Source organism: Triturus cristatus, chromosome 4_1 (genome assembly GCF_964204655.1).
Source record: "Triturus cristatus chromosome 4_1, aTriCri1.1, whole genome shotgun sequence".
Classification (NCBI taxonomy): domain Eukaryota; kingdom Metazoa; phylum Chordata; class Amphibia; order Caudata; family Salamandridae; genus Triturus; species Triturus cristatus.
In genome coordinates, this window is record NC_140585.1 from 118,070,067 (window position 1) to 118,087,459 (window position 17,393).

A 17,393-nucleotide genomic window follows, 5' to 3' on the forward strand; every position below is an offset into this window, starting at 1 on the left:
CCTAACCAAAAGAAGCAAAGCTGCCTATTACAATACTGTGAATTGATTGAGGGCATGCCCTAACCTCATGGAGGTGAGCACTGTTGAACTAAAGCCAATATGTCCTCGTTAGTATAGTGGTCAGTATCCCCGCCTGTCACGCGGGAGACTGGGGTTCAATTCCCCGACGGGGAGACGGTTCGTTTATTCACACAATTAAATAAAATGATGTACTTAATAACATTGTAAACTATATTTGTCATTATCCTTGTCTATTACGATTGAGATAAACGTTGAATTCAGTGATGGCCAAATTGCTTACAGATGTGTTAACTAAAAGTCAGAATATGCTCTGAATATTTTAATCTGCACAGACCATACCATCAAAAACAATTTACATCTATAATCTATTGGAAAATGGAATGAAGCAGTGGGGAATCTTATGCTTCTGCTCAACTCTAGGGGCTAGATTTACAAGTGGAGTGGCTGCTTTTTGTTAGTAGTGACCCCTGGTGGTAAATGGTTATAAGCTGCAAATGGTAAAGTGAGCTGATAGATAGAAAGATAGATAGACAGATCGATAGATAGGTATTTATTTTAATCAATCATTTCTTAATAAAGCAGATTATTTTTGGCTAGGAATTTCTGATTTGTAATCATTTATGAAAAAAGATTGCTTCTCCTAACCAAAAGAAGCAAAGCTGCCTATTACAATACTGTGAATTGATTGAGGGCATGCCCTAACCTCATGGAGGTGAGCACTGTTGACCTAAAGCCAATATGTCCTCGTTAGTATAGTGGTCAGTATCCCCGCCTGTCACGCGGGAGACTGGGGTTCAATTCCCCGACGGGGAGACGGTTTGTTTATTCACACAATTAAATAAAATGATGTACTTAATAACATTGTAAACTATATTTGTCATTATCCTTGTCTATTACGATTGAGATAAACGTTGAATTCAGTGATGGCCAAATTGCTTACAGATGTGTTAACTAAAAGTCAGAATATGCTCTGAATATTTTAATCTGCACAGACCATACCATCAAAAACAATTTACATCTATAATCTATTGGAAAATGGAATGAAGCAGTGGGGAATCTTATGCTTCTGCTCAACTCTAGGGGCTAGATTTACAAGTGGAGTGGCTGCTTTTTGTTAGTAGTGACCCCTGGTGGTAAATGGTTATAAGCTGCAAATGGTAAAGTGAGCTGCTAGATAGAAAGATAGATAGACAGATCGATAGATAGGTATTTATTTTAATCAATCATTTCTTAATAAAGCAGATTATTTTTGGCTAGGAATTTCTGATTTGTAATCATTTATGAAAAAAGATTGCTTCTCCTAACCAAAAGAAGCAAAGCTGCCTATTACAATACTGTGAATTGATTGAGGGCATGCCCTAACCTCATGGAGGTGAGCACTGTTGAACTGAAGGCAATATGTCCTCGTTAGTATAGTGGTCAGTATCCCCGCCTGTCACGCGGGAGACCGGGGTTCAATTCCCCGACGGGGAGATAATTCCTTTTATTCACACAATTAAATAAAATGATGTACTTAATAACATTGTAAACTATATTTGTCATTATCCTTGTCTATTACAATTGAGATAAACGTTGAATTCAGTGATGGCCAAATTGCTTACAGATGTGTTAACTAAAGGTCAGAATATGCTCTGAATATTTCAATCTGCACAGACCATACCATCAAAAACAATTTACATCTATATTCTATTGGAAAATGGAATGAAGCAGTGGGGAATCTTATGCTTCTGCTCAACTCTACGGGCTAAATTTAGAAGTGGAGTGGCTGCTTTTTGTTAGTAGTGACCCCTGGTGGTAAATGGTTATAAGCTGCAAATGGTAAAGTGAGCTGATAGATAGAAAGATAGATAGACAGATCGATAGATAGGTATTTATTTTAATCAATCATTTCTTAATAAAGCAGATTATTTTTGGCTAGGAATTTCTGATTTGTAATCATTTATGAAAAAAGATTGCTTCTCCTAACCAAAAGAAGCAAAGCTGCCTATTACAATACTGTGAATTGATTGAGGGCATGCCCTAACCTCATGGAGGTGAGCACTGTTGAACTAAAGCCAATATGTCCTCGTTAGTATAGTGGTCAGTATCCCCGCCTGTCACGCGGGAGACTGGGGTTCAATTCCCCGACGGGGAGACGGTTTGTTTATTCACACAATTAAATAAAATGATGTACTTAATAACATTGTAAACTATATTTGTCATTATCCTTGTCTATTACGATTGAGATAAACGTTGAATTCAGTGATGGCCAAATTGCTTACAGATGTGTTAACTAAAAGTCAGAATATGCTCTGAATATTTTAATCTGCACAGACCATACCATCAAAAACAATTTACATCTATAATCTATTGGAAAATGGAATGAAGCAGTGGGGAATCTTATGCTTCTGCTCAACTCTAGGGGCTAGATTTACAAGTGGAGTGGCTGCTTTTTGTTAGTAGTGACCCCTGGTGGTAAATGGTTATAAGCTGCAAATGGTAAAGTGAGCTGATAGATAGAAAGATAGATAGACAGATCGATAGATAGGTATTTTATTTAATCAATCATTTCTTAATAAAGCAGATTATTTTTGGCTAGGAATTTCTGATTTGTAATCATTTATGAAAAAAGATTGCTTCTCCTAACCAAAAGAAGCAAAGCTGCCTATTACAATACTGTGAATTGATTGAGGGCATGCCCTAACCTCATGGAGGTGAGCACTGTTGAACTGAAGCCAATATGTCCTCGTTAGTATAGTGGTCAGTATCCCCGCCTGTCACGCAGGAGACCGGGGTTCAATTCTCCGACGGGGAGATAATTCCTTTTATTCACAAGATTAAATAAAATGATGTACTTAATAACATTGTAAACTATATTTGTCATTATCCTTGTCTATTACAATTGAGATAAACGTTGAATTCAGTGATGGCCAAATTGCTTACAGATGTGTTAACTAAAGGTCAGAATATGCTCTGAATATTTCAATCTGCACAGACCATACCATCAAAAACAATTTACATCTATAATCTATTGGAAAATGGAATGAAGCAGTGGGGAATCTTATGCTTCTGCTCAACTCTAGGGGCTAGATTTAGAAGTGGAGTGGCTGCTTTTTGTTAGTAGTGACCCCTGGTGGTAAATGGTTATAAGCTGCAAATGGTAAAGTGAGCTGATAGATAGAAAGATAGATAGACAGATCGATAGATAGGTATTTATTTTAATCAATCATTTCTTAATAAAGCAGATTATTTTTGGCTAGGAATTTCTGATTTGTAATCATTTATGAAAAAAGATTGCTTCTCCTAACCAAAAGAAGCAAAGCTGCCTATTACAATACTGTGAATTGATTGAGGGCATGCCCTAACCTCATGGAGGTGAGCACTGTTGACCTAAAGCCAATATGTCCTCGTTAGTATAGTGGTCAGTATCCCCGCCTGTCACGCGGGAGACTGGGGTTCAATTCCCCGACGGGGAGACGGTTTGTTTATTCACACAATTAAATAAAATGATGTACTTAATAACATTGTAAACTATATTTGTCATTATCCTTGTCTATTACGATTGAGATAAACGTTGAATTCAGTGATGGCCAAATTGCTTACAGATGTGTTAACTAAAAGTCAGAATATGCTCTGAATATTTTAATCTGCACAGACCATACCATCAAAAACAATTTACATCTATAATCTATTGGAAAATGGAATGAAGCAGTGGGGAATCTTATGCTTCTGCTCAACTCTAGGGGCTAGATTTACAAGTGGAGTGGCTGCTTTTTGTTAGTAGTGACCCCTGGTGGTAAATGGTTATAAGCTGCAAATGGTAAAGTGAGCTGCTAGATAGAAAGATAGATAGACAGATCGATAGATAGGTATTTATTTTAATCAATCATTTCTTAATAAAGCAGATTATTTTTGGCTAGGAATTTCTGATTTGTAATCATTTATGAAAAAAGATTGCTTCTCCTAACCAAAAGAAGCAAAGCTGCCTATTACAATACTGTGAATTGATTGAGGGCATGCCCTAACCTCATGGAGGTGAGCACTGTTGAACTGAAGCCAATATGTCCTCGTTAGTATAGTGGTCAGTATCCCCGCCTGTCACGCGGGAGACCGGGGTTCAATTCTCCGACGGGGAGACAATTCCTTTTATTCACAAGATTAAATAAAATGATGTACTTAATAACATTGTAAACTATATTTGTCATTATCCTTGTCTATTACAATTGAGATAAACGTTGAATTCAGTGATGGCCAAATTGCTTACAGATGGGTTAACTAAAAGTCAGAATATGCCCTGAATATTTCAATCTGCACAGACCATACCATCAAAAACAATTTACATCTATAATCTATTGGAAAATGGAATGAAGCAGTGGGGAATCTTATGCTTCTGCTCAACTCTAGGGGCTAGATTTAGAAGTGGAGTGGCTGCTTTTTGTTAGTAGTGACACCTGGTGGTAAATGGTTATAAGCTGCAAATGGTAAAGTGAGATGATAGATAGAAAGATAGATAGACAGATCGATAGATAGGTATTTATTTTAATCAATCATTTCTTAATAAAGCAGATTATTTTTGGCTAGGAATTTCTGATTTGTAATGATTTATGAAAACATATTGCTTCTCCTAACCAAAAGAAGCAAAGCTGCCTATTACAATACTGTGAATTGATTGAGGGCATGCCCTAACCTCATGGAGGTGAGCACTGTTGAACTAAAGCCAATATGTCCTCGTTAGTATAGTGGTCAGTATCCCCGCCTGTCACGCGGGAGACAGGGGTTCAATTCCCCGACGGGGAGACAATTCCTTTTATTCACACAATTAAATAAAATGATGTACTTAATAACATTGTAAACTATATTTGTCATTATCCTTGTCTATTACGATTGAGATAAACGTTGAATTCAGTGATGGCCAAATTGCTTACAGATGTGTTAACTAAAGGTCAGAATATTCTCTGAATATTTCAATCTGCACAGACCATACCATTAGGCCTGGGCAAAAATTTCGTTCCGTTCGCGGAAATTGCGATAATTTGACATTTTTGCGTTCCGCGGAGAGCGCGAAAATGTAAAAAATTCCGGTTTCCGCAGCTTGGCGATAATTTGTTTCTTGCTCGCGCTGTAAAATGATACATTCTCGCGCGCGCGCGATCGCCATACCTGAATCCCTGCGTTCGCCGACAAGTTTTCTTGATCCGGTCGCGTTCTCCATGAGATGTTGTATTGTTTTTAGCCATTTGCGCTGTCTCGCGACAGTTCGCGCCCGCAGTGACGTCATGCGTCGCGCGATCACGTCTTTCTTCTCGCGATCATGCACCGCGAGAACAACTCAAAACAAGATGGCCGCGCCCGCAAGCAACCACATGGGTAAGTTGGCGACCCGCAACCATGCAGAAAATCTCGCGAACATGCCGGAAAAAAACTTCCGCATCTTCGCGATATTTCTGCTTGTTTGCGATAATTTTAAACATTCTCGCGATAATTTGCAAAGGTTAATTCCGCAAATTCCGCCCACCCCTACATACCATCAAAAACAATTTACATCTATAATCTATTGGAAAATGGAATGAAGCAGTGGGGAATCTTATGCTTCTGCTCAACTCTAGGGGCTAGATTTAGAAGTGGAGTGGCTGCTTTTTGTTAGTAGTGACCCCTGGTGGTAAATGGTTATAAGCTGCAAATGGTAAAGTGAGCTGATAGATAGAAAGATAGATAGACAGATCGATAGATAGGTATTTATTTTAATCGATCATTTCTTAATAAAGCAGATTATTTTTGGCTAGGAATTTCTGATTTGTAATCATTTATGAAAAAAGATTGCTTCTCCTAACCAAAAGAAGCAAAGCTGCCTATTACAATACTGTGAATTGATTGAGGGCATGCCCTAACATCATGGAGGTGAGCACTGTTGAACTGAAGCCAATATGTCCTCGTTAGTATAGTGGTCAGTATCCCCGCCTGTCACGCGGGAAACCGGGGTTCAATTCCCCGACGGGATGATAATTCCTTTTATTCACACAATTAAATAAAATGATGTACTTAATAACATTCTAAACTATATTTGTCATTATCCTTGTCTATTACAATTGAGATAAACGTTGAATTCAGTGATGGCCAAATTGCTTACAGATGTGTTAACTAAAGGTCAGAATATGCTCTGAATATTTCAATCTGCACAGACCATACCATCAAAAACAATTTACATCTATAATCTATTGGAAAATGGAATGAAGCAGTGGGGAATCTTATGCTTCTGCTCAACTCTAGGGGCTAGATTTAGAAGTGGAGTGGCTGCTTTTTGTTAGTAGTGACCCCTGGTGGTAAATGGTTATAAGCTGCAAATGGTAAAGTGAGCTGATAGATAGAAAGATAGATAGACAGATCGATAGATAGGTATTTATTTTAATCAATCATTTCTTAATAAAGCAGATTATTTTTGGCTAGGAATTTCTGATTTGTAATCATTTCTGAAAAAAGATTGCTTCTCCTAACCAAAAGAAGCAAAGCAGCCTATTACAATACTGTGAATTGATTGATGGCATGCCCTAACCTCATGGTGGTGAGCACTGTTGAACTAAAGCCAATATGTCCTCGTTAGTATAGTGGTCAGTATCCCCGCCTGTCACGCGGGAGACCGGGGTTCAATTCCCCGACGGGGAGACGGTTCCTTTTATTCACACAATTAAATAAAATGATGTACTTAATAACATTGTAAACTATATTTGTCATTATCCTTGTCTATTACGATTGAGATAAACGTTGAATTCAGTGATGGCCAAATTGCTTACAGATGTGTTAACTAAAAGTCAGAATATGCTCTGAATATTTCAATCTGCACAGACCATACCATCAAAAACAATTTGCATCTATAATCTATTGGAAAATGGAATGAAGCAGTGGGGAATCTTATGCTTCTGCTCAACTCTAGGGGCTAGATTTACAAGTGGAGTGGCTGCTTTTTGTTAGTAGTGACCCCTGGTGGTAAATGGTTATAAGCTGCAAATGGTAAAGTGAGCTGATAGATAGAAAGATAGATAGACAGATCGATAGATAGGTATTTATTTTAATCAATCATTTCTTAATAAAGCAGATTATTTTTGGCTAGGAATTTCTAATTTGTAATCATTTATGAAAAAAGATTGCTTCTCCTAACCAAAAGAAGCAAAGCTGCCTATTACAATACTGTGAATTGATTGAGGGCATGCCCTAACCTCATGGAGGTGAGCACTGGTGAACTGAAGCCAATATGTCCTCGTTAGTATAGTGGTCAGTATCCCTGCCTGTCACGCGGGAGACCGGGGTTCAATTCCCCGACGGGGAGACGATTCCTTTTATTCACACAATTAAATAAAATGATGTACTTAATAACATTGTAAACTATATTTGTCATTATCCTTGTCTATTACGATTGAGATAAACGTTGAATTCAGTGATGGCCAAATTGCTTACAGACGTGTTAACTAAAAGTCAGAATATGCTCTGAATATTTCAATCTGCACAGACCATACCATCAAAAACAATTTACATCTATAATCTATTGGAAAATAGAATGAAGCAGTGGGGAATCTTATGCTTCTGCTCAACTCTAGGGGCTAGATTTAGAAGTGGAGTGGCTGCTTTTTGTTAGTAGTGACCCCTGGTGGTTAATGGTTATAAGCTGCAAATGGTAAAGTGAGCTGATTGTATATATATATATATATATATATATTACCTACTGGCGGTCGCCAGTAGGTAGTTATAGTTAGGACCACGTTTCCATAGGAAAACCTCAACATTCTATTTTGAATAACTTTGGCGCCGGTCGACGAATCCTCGCGAATTTCTCAAAATAGGTGGGGCGCTACGCTCCGCTCCTACCCTGAAAGTCTCGGGGGGATCCGTCAAGCGGGGGCTGAGATAAAAGGGGGGTCCCAAAACGCGTTTTTCCCATGCATTTTTCCATAGGACCTTTAGAACGAGCTACAGCCCGAACGGCTGAACAGAATTACTCAAAATTTGGCAGAGAGGTAGTCCCTAGGTCAAGGAAGTGCCTTTTGTAGGTTTGGTGTAAATCTGTTCAGTAGATTCTGAGAAAATAGCCTTTAAATCAATATATATATCTGAGCCCGCTTACGGTACGCTTACCGTACGCTTACGGTAAGCGTACGGCGGCGTGCGCGAGCGCGATTCTGATTGGCTGTTAGATCTTAGTAAACATTCGAATCGGCCGAAACCAGGAAGCGGCGGCCGCCATTTTGTGTATTTCACTCTGAAAAAAAAGAGTGAAAACAAGGAAAGGGGGCAATGAGGAGAGTTACAGACCCCCTAACATTTGTAAGGGGGTCAAAGAAGGACAGAAAAGTACAAAAAAAACATTTATTGATTTTAAAAAAAATCACGGGGTACGCGTACGGTAAGCTTACGGTAAGCGTACGGTAAAAAAAAATAAAAAAAAATAAATGAAAAGCAGATTTAAGAGTTTAGAAATTAGGGAGCTCTAAAAAGAGCTGTTGTGTTTATGAAGTCATTTTTTTAGTGGTACCTACAAGTAAGTACCGATGCAGAGTCTAAGGTTCAAGAGGAAGACTCTGTTCCCTTCATCATTGAAGTGCACACCATCTCCTCTATAAATGTCTTGCATGTCATAACGCAAGTTGTTGTGGTAAATGGCACCCATACCATAGTCACGGAGGAAAGCAGAAACAGATTTGTTGACGTGCTTTCTTGCTTTGTCAATCTGTGGACAGAAATGATTGGACCAGTTCCATTTTTGCCTTTGGCATATGTTGGAAAACACAAAGGCAGTTTTAGGGAAAAGTGTAAACAGTTGTGCAAAGGTGTCCTTCATAAGCATTTCCAGACCTACCCCAGTCAAAGTGCCTAGGTCATTGCCACCACAGTGCACTATTATGAGGTCAGGGTGTTGGATTTGAATGAAGGATTTCACCAATGGCATCAATTGGTGCCACTTTAACCCTCTCTGACCAATCCATTTAATGTCTACATTTGGCAAAGCAAGGTCTCTCACCATATCTGTTTTCTCTGCAAACTTTTCACTCCAGAAGACATAGCTGTGCCCTACAATCCACACTGTGAACATCTTCAAAGGAGAACTGGATGCACTCAGGAGGTGTCTTTCAGTAGAATGGCAATATGAAAAGAAAGACAGTTAGGAAATGGAGGCATACATATTTTTTTAAAACAAAAAGAACTGATTGGCTGTTTCATACCATTCTAGAATAAAAACTAGGCTGTATGTGAAAATTAATAGAAGCATGTTTTGTATTGGTACAAAAAAATGTGTAACCAAAGAACAGTACTATGGATTTGCTGTAAGGTTTGAAAAGTCAAGCACTCTTGCTCTGTGGAATTGAAACATTGTGTGTCGAACTTCTGACCTAACTGCACACAGCAGTGTTCCATGAGCTGTTGCTATGGTAGCAGGCAGAAGTCAAGTTGGGGGAAGGGTACTAGGCAGAAGTCAAGTTGGGGGCAGGGTACTTTTGGAAAAGGGTTGGTTTTCAACCAATAGAAATGTGTGATTACATTTGAAAAAAAGGGGGAAGCACTGAGATTTGAAACTTACATGTATATGTGTGGAAAAATAGAGGGAAAGTTTGCCATTATCTGGTTCTGCTGAGAGGAGAGAGGTGAACACAACAGAGATCCTGGCTCTGATAATCTGCTGTTTGAGTGTCACATTTCTTTCACAACTAACTAATTTTAAAGGTGAGTTTAGAGTTTGAGAGGGGATGTATGTGGTAACTTAAGAAATGAATAATAGAAATGTGAATTGTTTTTGTTGTAGTTACACATGGTGGTTTCATAATGTGACAGTGTGTAAAAGTGATTTACACTTGCCCCGAAAAAAAAAAGAGCAGTAAGTGTGCTTTCAAATTGGCAAAGAAATTTCGTTTTGGGACTAATGTGAAAACATGACTCTGTGTGCATAGAAGAATTATAGGCAGAGATTTATTGCGTCTTGCTCTGGTGATTTCACAGTTGCATTAGATGGAAAGGGGGAGCAAATTTTTGGGGGAAGAAGCAGAGGCTTAGCACACACCCATGTGCTTGCCATGTATAGTCATGCACAGTATTTAGAAGCCAGTGGGGTTTTCAGGTTTAAGTCTGTAATGCAAATACATTCAGCATCACTAAGGCTGGTTGCCCTTGGTGGAGTGTAGGCAGTCACAGAGAATGCACATGGTGGTGGTCTGAAAAAAAAACAGCTTGGACACGTGCAATTAAATAAATCAAAAATAGTGGTTTCATAATGTGTCAGTCTGTAAAAGTGATTTCAAATTGTAAAAAGAGATTTTCACTTGGCCCGAAAAAAAAAGAGCAGTAAGTGTGCTTTCAAATTGGCAAAGAAATTTCGTTTTGGGACTAATGTGAAAACATGACTCTGTGTGCATAGAAGAATTATAGGCAGAGATTTATTGCGTCTTGCTCTGGTGATTTCACAGTTGCATTAGATGGAAAGGGGGAGCGAATTTTTTGGGGAAGAAGCAGAGGCTTAGCACACACCCATGTGCTTGCCATGTATAGTCATGCACAGTATTTAGAAGCCACTGGGGTTTTCAGGTTTAAGTCTGTAATGCAAATACATTCAGCATCACTAAGGCTGGTTGCCCTTGCTGGAGTGTAGGCAGACACAGAGAATACACATGGTGTTGGTCTGAAAAAAAAACAGCTTGGACACGTGCAATTAAATAAATCAAAAATAGTGGTTTCATAATGTGTCAGTCTGTAAAAGTGATTTCAAATTGTAAAAAGAGATTTTCACTTGGCCCTAAAAAAAAAGAGCAGTAAGTGTGCTTTCAAATTGGCAAAGAAATTTCGTTTTAGGACTAATGTGAAAACATGACTCTGTGTGCATAGAGGAATTATAGGCAGAGATTTATTGCGTCTTGCTCTGGTGATTTCACAGTTGCATTAGATGGAAAGGGGGAGCGAATTTTTTGGGGAAGAAGCAGAGGCTTAGCACACACCCATGTGCTTGCCATGTATAGTCATGCACAGTATTTAGAAGCCAGTGGGGTTTTCAGGTTTAAGTCTGTAATGCAAATACATTCAGCATCACTAAGGCTGGTTGCCCTTGGTGGAGTGTAGGCAGTCACAGAGAATGCACATGGTGGTGGTCTGAAAAAAAAACAGTTTGTACACGTGCAATTAAATAAATCAAAAATAGTGGTTTCATAATGTGTCAGTCTGTAAAAGTGATTTCAAATTGTAAAAAGAGATTTTCACTTGGCCCTAAAAAAAAAGAGCAGTAAGTGTGCTTTCAAATTGGCAAAGAAATTTCGTTTTAGGACTAATGTGAAAACATGACTCTGTGTGCATAGAGGAATTATAGGCAGAGATTTATTGCGTCTTGCTCTGGTGATTTCACAGTTGCATTAGATGGAAAGGGGGAGTGAATTTTTGGGGGAAGAAGCAGAGGCTTAGCACACACCCATGTGCTTGCCATGTATAGTCATGCACAGTATTTAGAAGCCAGTGGGGTTTTCAGGTTTAAGTCTGTAATGCAAATACATTCAGCATCACTAAGGCTGGTTGCCCTTGGTGGAGTGTAGGCAGTCACAGAGAATGCACATGGTGGTGGTCTGAAAAAACAGCTTGGACATGTGCATTTAAATAAAAGAAAAAAAAGTGGTTTCATAATGTGTCAGTCTGTAAAAGTGATTTCAAATTGTAAAAAGAGATTTTCACTTGGCCCGAAAAAAAAAGAGCAGTAAGTGTGCTTTCAAATTGGCAAAGAAATTTCGTTTTAGGACTAATGTGAAAACATGACTCTGTGTGCATAGAGGAATTATAGGCAGAGATTTATTGCGTCTTGCTCTGGTGATTTCACAGTTGCATTAGATGGAAAGGGGGAGCGAATTTTTGGGGGAAGAAGCAGAGGCTTAGCACACACCCATGTGCTTGCCGTGTATAGTCATGCACAGTATTTAGAAGCCAGTGGGGTTTTCAGGTTTAAGTCTGTAATGCAAATACATTCAGCATCACTAAGGCTGGTTGCCCTTGCTGGAGTGTAGGCAGACACAGAGAATACACATGGTGGTGGTCTGAAAAAAAAAACAGCTTGGACATGTGCAATTAAATAAATTTTTAAAAAAGGTTTCATAATGTGTCAGTCTGTAAAAGTGATTTTCACTCGGCCCGAAAAAAAAAGAGCAGTAAGTGTGCTTTCAAAATGGCAAAGAAATTTCGTTTTGGGACTAATGTGAAAACATGACTCTGTGTGCATAGAGGAATTATAGGCAGAGATTTATTGCGTCTTGCTCTGGTGATTTCACAGTTGCATTAGATGGAAAGGGGGAGCGAATTTTTTGGGGAAGAAGCAGAGGCTTAGCACACACCCATGTGCTTGCCATGTATAGTCATGCACAGTATTTAGAAGCCAGTGAGGTTTTCAGGTTTAAGTCTGTAATGCAAATACATTCAGCATCACTAAGGCTGGTTGCCCTTGCTGGAGTGTAGGCAGACACAGAGAATACACATGGTGGTGGTCTGAAAAAAAAACAGTTTGGACATGTGCAATTAAATAAATTTTTAAAAAAGGTTTCATAATGTGTCAGTCTGTAAAAGTGATTTTTACTCGGCCCGAAAAAAAAAGAGCAGTAAGTGTGCTTTCAAAATGGCAAAGAAATTTCGTTTTGGGACTAATGTGAAAACATGACTCTGTGTGCATAGAGGAATTATAGGCAGAGATTTATTGCGTCTTGCTCTGGTGATTTCACAGTTGCATTAGATGGAAAGGGGGAGCGAATTTTTTGGGGAAGAAGCAGAGGCTTAGCACACACCCATGTGCTTGCCATGTATAGTCATGCACAGTATTTAGAAGCCACTGGGGTTTTCAGGTTTAAGTCTGTAATGCAAATACATTCAGCATCACTAAGACTGGTTGCCCTTGCTGGAGTGTAGGCAGACACAGAGAATACACATGGTGTTGGTCTGAAAAAAAAACAGCTTGGACACGTGCAATTAAATAAATCAAAAATAGTGGTTTCATAATGTGTCAGTCTGTAAAAGTGATTTCAAATTGTAAAAAGAGATTTTCACTTGGCCCTAAAAAAAAAGAGCAGTAAGTGTGCTTTCAAATTGGCAAAGAAATTTCGTTTTAGGACTAATGTGAAAACATGACTCTGTGTGCATAGAGGAATTATAGGCAGAGATTTATTGCGTCTTGCTCTGGTGATTTCACAGTTGCATTAGATGGAAAGGGGGAGCAAATTTTTTGGGGAAGAAGCAGAGGCTTAGCACACACCCATGTGCTTGCCATGTATAGTCATGCACAGTATTTAGAAGCCAGTGGGGTTTTCAGGTTTAAGTCTGTAATGCAAATACATTCAGCATCACTAAGGCTGGTTGCCCTTGGTGGAGTGTAGGCAGTCACAGAGAATGCACATGGTGGTGGTCTGAAAAAAAAACAGTTTGTACACGTGCAATTAAATAAATCAAAAATAGTGGTTTCATAATGTGTCAGTCTGTAAAAGTGATTTCAAATTGTAAAAAGAGATTTTCACTTGGCCCTAAAAAAAAAGAGCAGTAAGTGTGCTTTCAAATTGGCAAAGAAATTTCGTTTTAGGACTAATGTGAAAACATGACTCTGTGTGCATAGAGGAATTATAGGCAGAGATTTATTGCGTCTTGCTCTGGTGATTTCACAGTTGCATTAGATGGAAAGGGGGAGCGAATTTTTGGGGGAAGAAGCAGAGGCTTAGCACACACCCATGTGCTTGCCATGTATAGTCATGCACAGTATTTAGAAGCCAGTGGGGTTTTCAGGTTTAAGTCTGTAATGCAAATACATTCAGCATCACTAAGGCTGGTTGCCCTTGGTGGAGTGTAGGCAGTCACAGAGAATGCACATGGTGGTGGTCTGAAAAAACAGATTGGACATGTGCATTTAAATAAAAGAAAAAAAAGTGGTTTCATAATGTGTCAGTCTGTAAAAGTGATTTCAAATTGTAAAAAGAGATTTTCACTTGGCCCGAAAAAAAAAGAGCAGTAAGTGTGCTTTCAAATTGGCAAAGAAATTTCGTTTTGGGACTAATGTGAAAACATGACTCTGTGTGCATAGAGGAATTATAGGCAGAGATTTATTGCGTCTTGCTCTGGTGATTTCACAGTTGCATTAGATGGAAAGGGGGAGCGAATTTTTGGGGGAAGAAGCAGAGGCTTAGCACACACCCATGTGCTTGCCGTGTATAGTCATGCACAGTATTTAGAAGCCAGTGGGGTTTTCAGGTTTAAGTCTGTAATGCAAATACATTCAGCATCACTAAGGCTGGTTGCCCTTGCTGGAGTGTAGGCAGACACAGAGAATACACATGGTGGTGGTCTGAAAAAAAAACAGCTTGGACATGTGCAATTAAATACATTTTTAAAAAAGGTTTCATAATGTGTAAGTCTGTAAAAGTGATTTTCACTCGGCCCGAAAAAAAAAGAGCAGTAAGTGTGCTTTCAAAATGGCAAAGAAATTTCGTTTTGGGACTAATGTGAAAACATGACTCTGTGTGCATAGAGGAATTATAGGCAGAGATTTATTGCGTCTTGCTCTGGTGATTTCACAGTTGCATTAGATGGAAAGGGGGAGCAAATTTTTTGGGGAAGAAGCAGAGGCTTAGCACACACCCATGTGCTTGCCATGTATAGTCATGCACAGTATTTAGAAGCCAGTGGGGTTTTCAGGTTTAAGTCTGTAATGCAAATACATTCAGCATCACTAAGGCTGGTTGCCCTTGCTGGAGTGTAGGCAGACACAGAGAATACACATGGTGGTGGTCTGAAAAAAAAACAGCTTGGACATGTGCAATTAAATAAATTTTTAAAAAAGGTTTCATAATGTGTCAGTCTGTAAAAGTGATTTTCACTCGGCCCGAAAAAAAAAGAGCAGTAAGTGTGCTTTCAAAATGGCAAAGAAATTTCGTTTTGGGACTAATGTGAAAACATGACTCTGTGTGCATAGAGGAATTATAGGCAGAGATTTATTGCGTCTTGCTCTGGTGATTTCACAGTTGCATTAGATGGAAAGGGGGAGCGAATTTTTGGGGGAAGAAGCAGAGTCTTAGCACACACCCATGTGCTTGCCGTGTATAGTCATGCAAAGTATTTACAAGCGAGTGGGGTTTTCAGGTTTCAGTCTGTAATGCAAATACATTGAGCTTCACTAAGGCTGGTTGCCCTTGCTGGAGTGTAGCACTGTGGACATGGGCTTTTTAAAAAATCTGAAAAGTGGTTTCATAATGTGACAGTTTGTAAAAGAGATTTTCACTTGCCCAAAAAAAAGAGCAGTTTGTGTGCATTCAAATTGGCAAAGAAATTTTGTTTTATGACTATTGTGAAAACAAATGTAGTAATATATTTAAATACAATAAAGGATTTTTTTTTTAGTTTTTTTCAGGTATTGCTGAAGAACAGTGAACAAAATTTAAGATGCCTACAAAATCTCGAGCTCAAAAAACGCTAAAAAAAAAACTATATTTGAAGACAACTGGAGGACCAAAGTTAGTAGAAGATGCTCATGTTGGGAAAAAGAAAAAATCTTCTGGTAAGCAGAAAAAACAATTTCTTAACAAAATATTCAAAACAAAGAAAAATGTACAAAATGTCTGTCCTCGGAAAAATGTAACAAAACATAGAGAACAGCAAAAAATTGAGAATTTAGTTAATGCAAATATACCTTCTGCAATTGAAAAGTTTAACATAAACAGAAAAACAGCGTTTAAAGAGATACGTAGAAAAATGTTTCAGAGAAGAGTTATGTCCAATTTGATAAAGGATGTAAAGAAATATAAGCAAAAGGCAAAATATTACAAGAGAAAAAAAGAAATTGAAGCCATTGCAGCAAAAGCATTAGAATTAAAAAGGAAACTATTCATATTAATTTTGAATAGGATGCGTACATTAGATAAAATGGTTAATGTACTGAAATCACAAAGCAAAAGCAAAAGAGTAGTGAACAGAACAAACTTTTGTAAAGTGTTTTTAGGAAAGTGGATGCATAGTTCAAGTAGTGAACCTTTTTTTAATGAAGAGAGCTATTTTCAAAGTAATAGTTTGCTGCATGCAGTTGACACCAGAGGTCGTTCATACGAAGTAAAAAATGGTTGCATAATGGAGAAGGAGATAATGGTTCCAAGAGATGAGGTACAAGTGATGGCAGATGAGGCAATGGGGAGACGTCCTAAAGCCCCAGTGTACACTTGGAATTGTAGTAGTATTTGCACTGTGCGTCAGGAATCTATTGACAGATTTCGAGAGTTTCTAAGAGAATATAGTAAAAAAAGTGTAAAACAAAAGATTAAGGTGCTTCAAAGTCTGGATCCATGCAGAGTGAGAGAGAATACTGGTTTGCAGGGTCATTCTCTTGCTTGTCTATCTAGAAAAGTGTGCAATAGTGTTTTCCATCATTTTAGGATGCTGGCTGTTCATCATACTGAAATGAGAAAGTTTGTGAGACGGTTGTATTTTGCCAAAAGTCCAGCAATAAAGTTAAATTAATTGAATAGGGCTCTGTTCCGAGGAACGGTATCAGATGTAGAGAAGGTTGTTGATGAAATTCAGTTTTGTTACTTTGGTCCTGAACAAAACAGTGCAGAGAAGGACACAGTAAATGAGGCAGAAGTGGAAGAGAATGTAGAACCCTCTGTAAGTAACACATTTAATGATCACATAACAAAATTTGCAATAGTCTCTAATGAAAGACCAAATGTTACTTGTATTTGTTGCCGCAGAACTCATTATAGAAAACAAACTAGGAATGTTGATCTCTACAGAAAGAGTGAAAATGAAGATAATTATAAGTGGATGGATTTTGCCACATATATATTTCTTGAAAATTGTTTTGAATTGGGTGAAGATCAGCGTATTTGTAAATACTGTTACAACAAGTTAGAGGAAAATAGAATGCCGACCAGAGCTGTACATAATAATTTAGAATTGGATGCTATTCCTGCTGAACTTTCTGAATTAAATACATATGAGTCTATACTCATTCAATGTGTTCATCCGTTCCAGACCATAGTACGTATGGAGCCCAAAACTGGTAAATTACCTCCTTCAGATTTACTGAGAGGTTTAAAAGGTAGAGTGGTGTATTTGCCCTTGGATTTGAAAAAAAATATGGAAACTATTGATGCGGATACTTTGGAAACTGAACCATTAATTATTCTGGTTAATGGTGTACCTACAAAGAATAAGAAGATTTGGCAGGAGCTGGTAGATGTGCGGAAAGTACAAAGAGCAAATTTGTATTTGAAAAAAAATAACAAATGGTATGAATCAATTTATATAGAAGAAGAAGAAGAAGAAGAAGATTTTCAAGAACACACAGAAACACCAACTGGACAAATTGAAAAAGTGGACAAGTCAAAGGAAGAAGAAATTTATGAACATTTTAGCATACA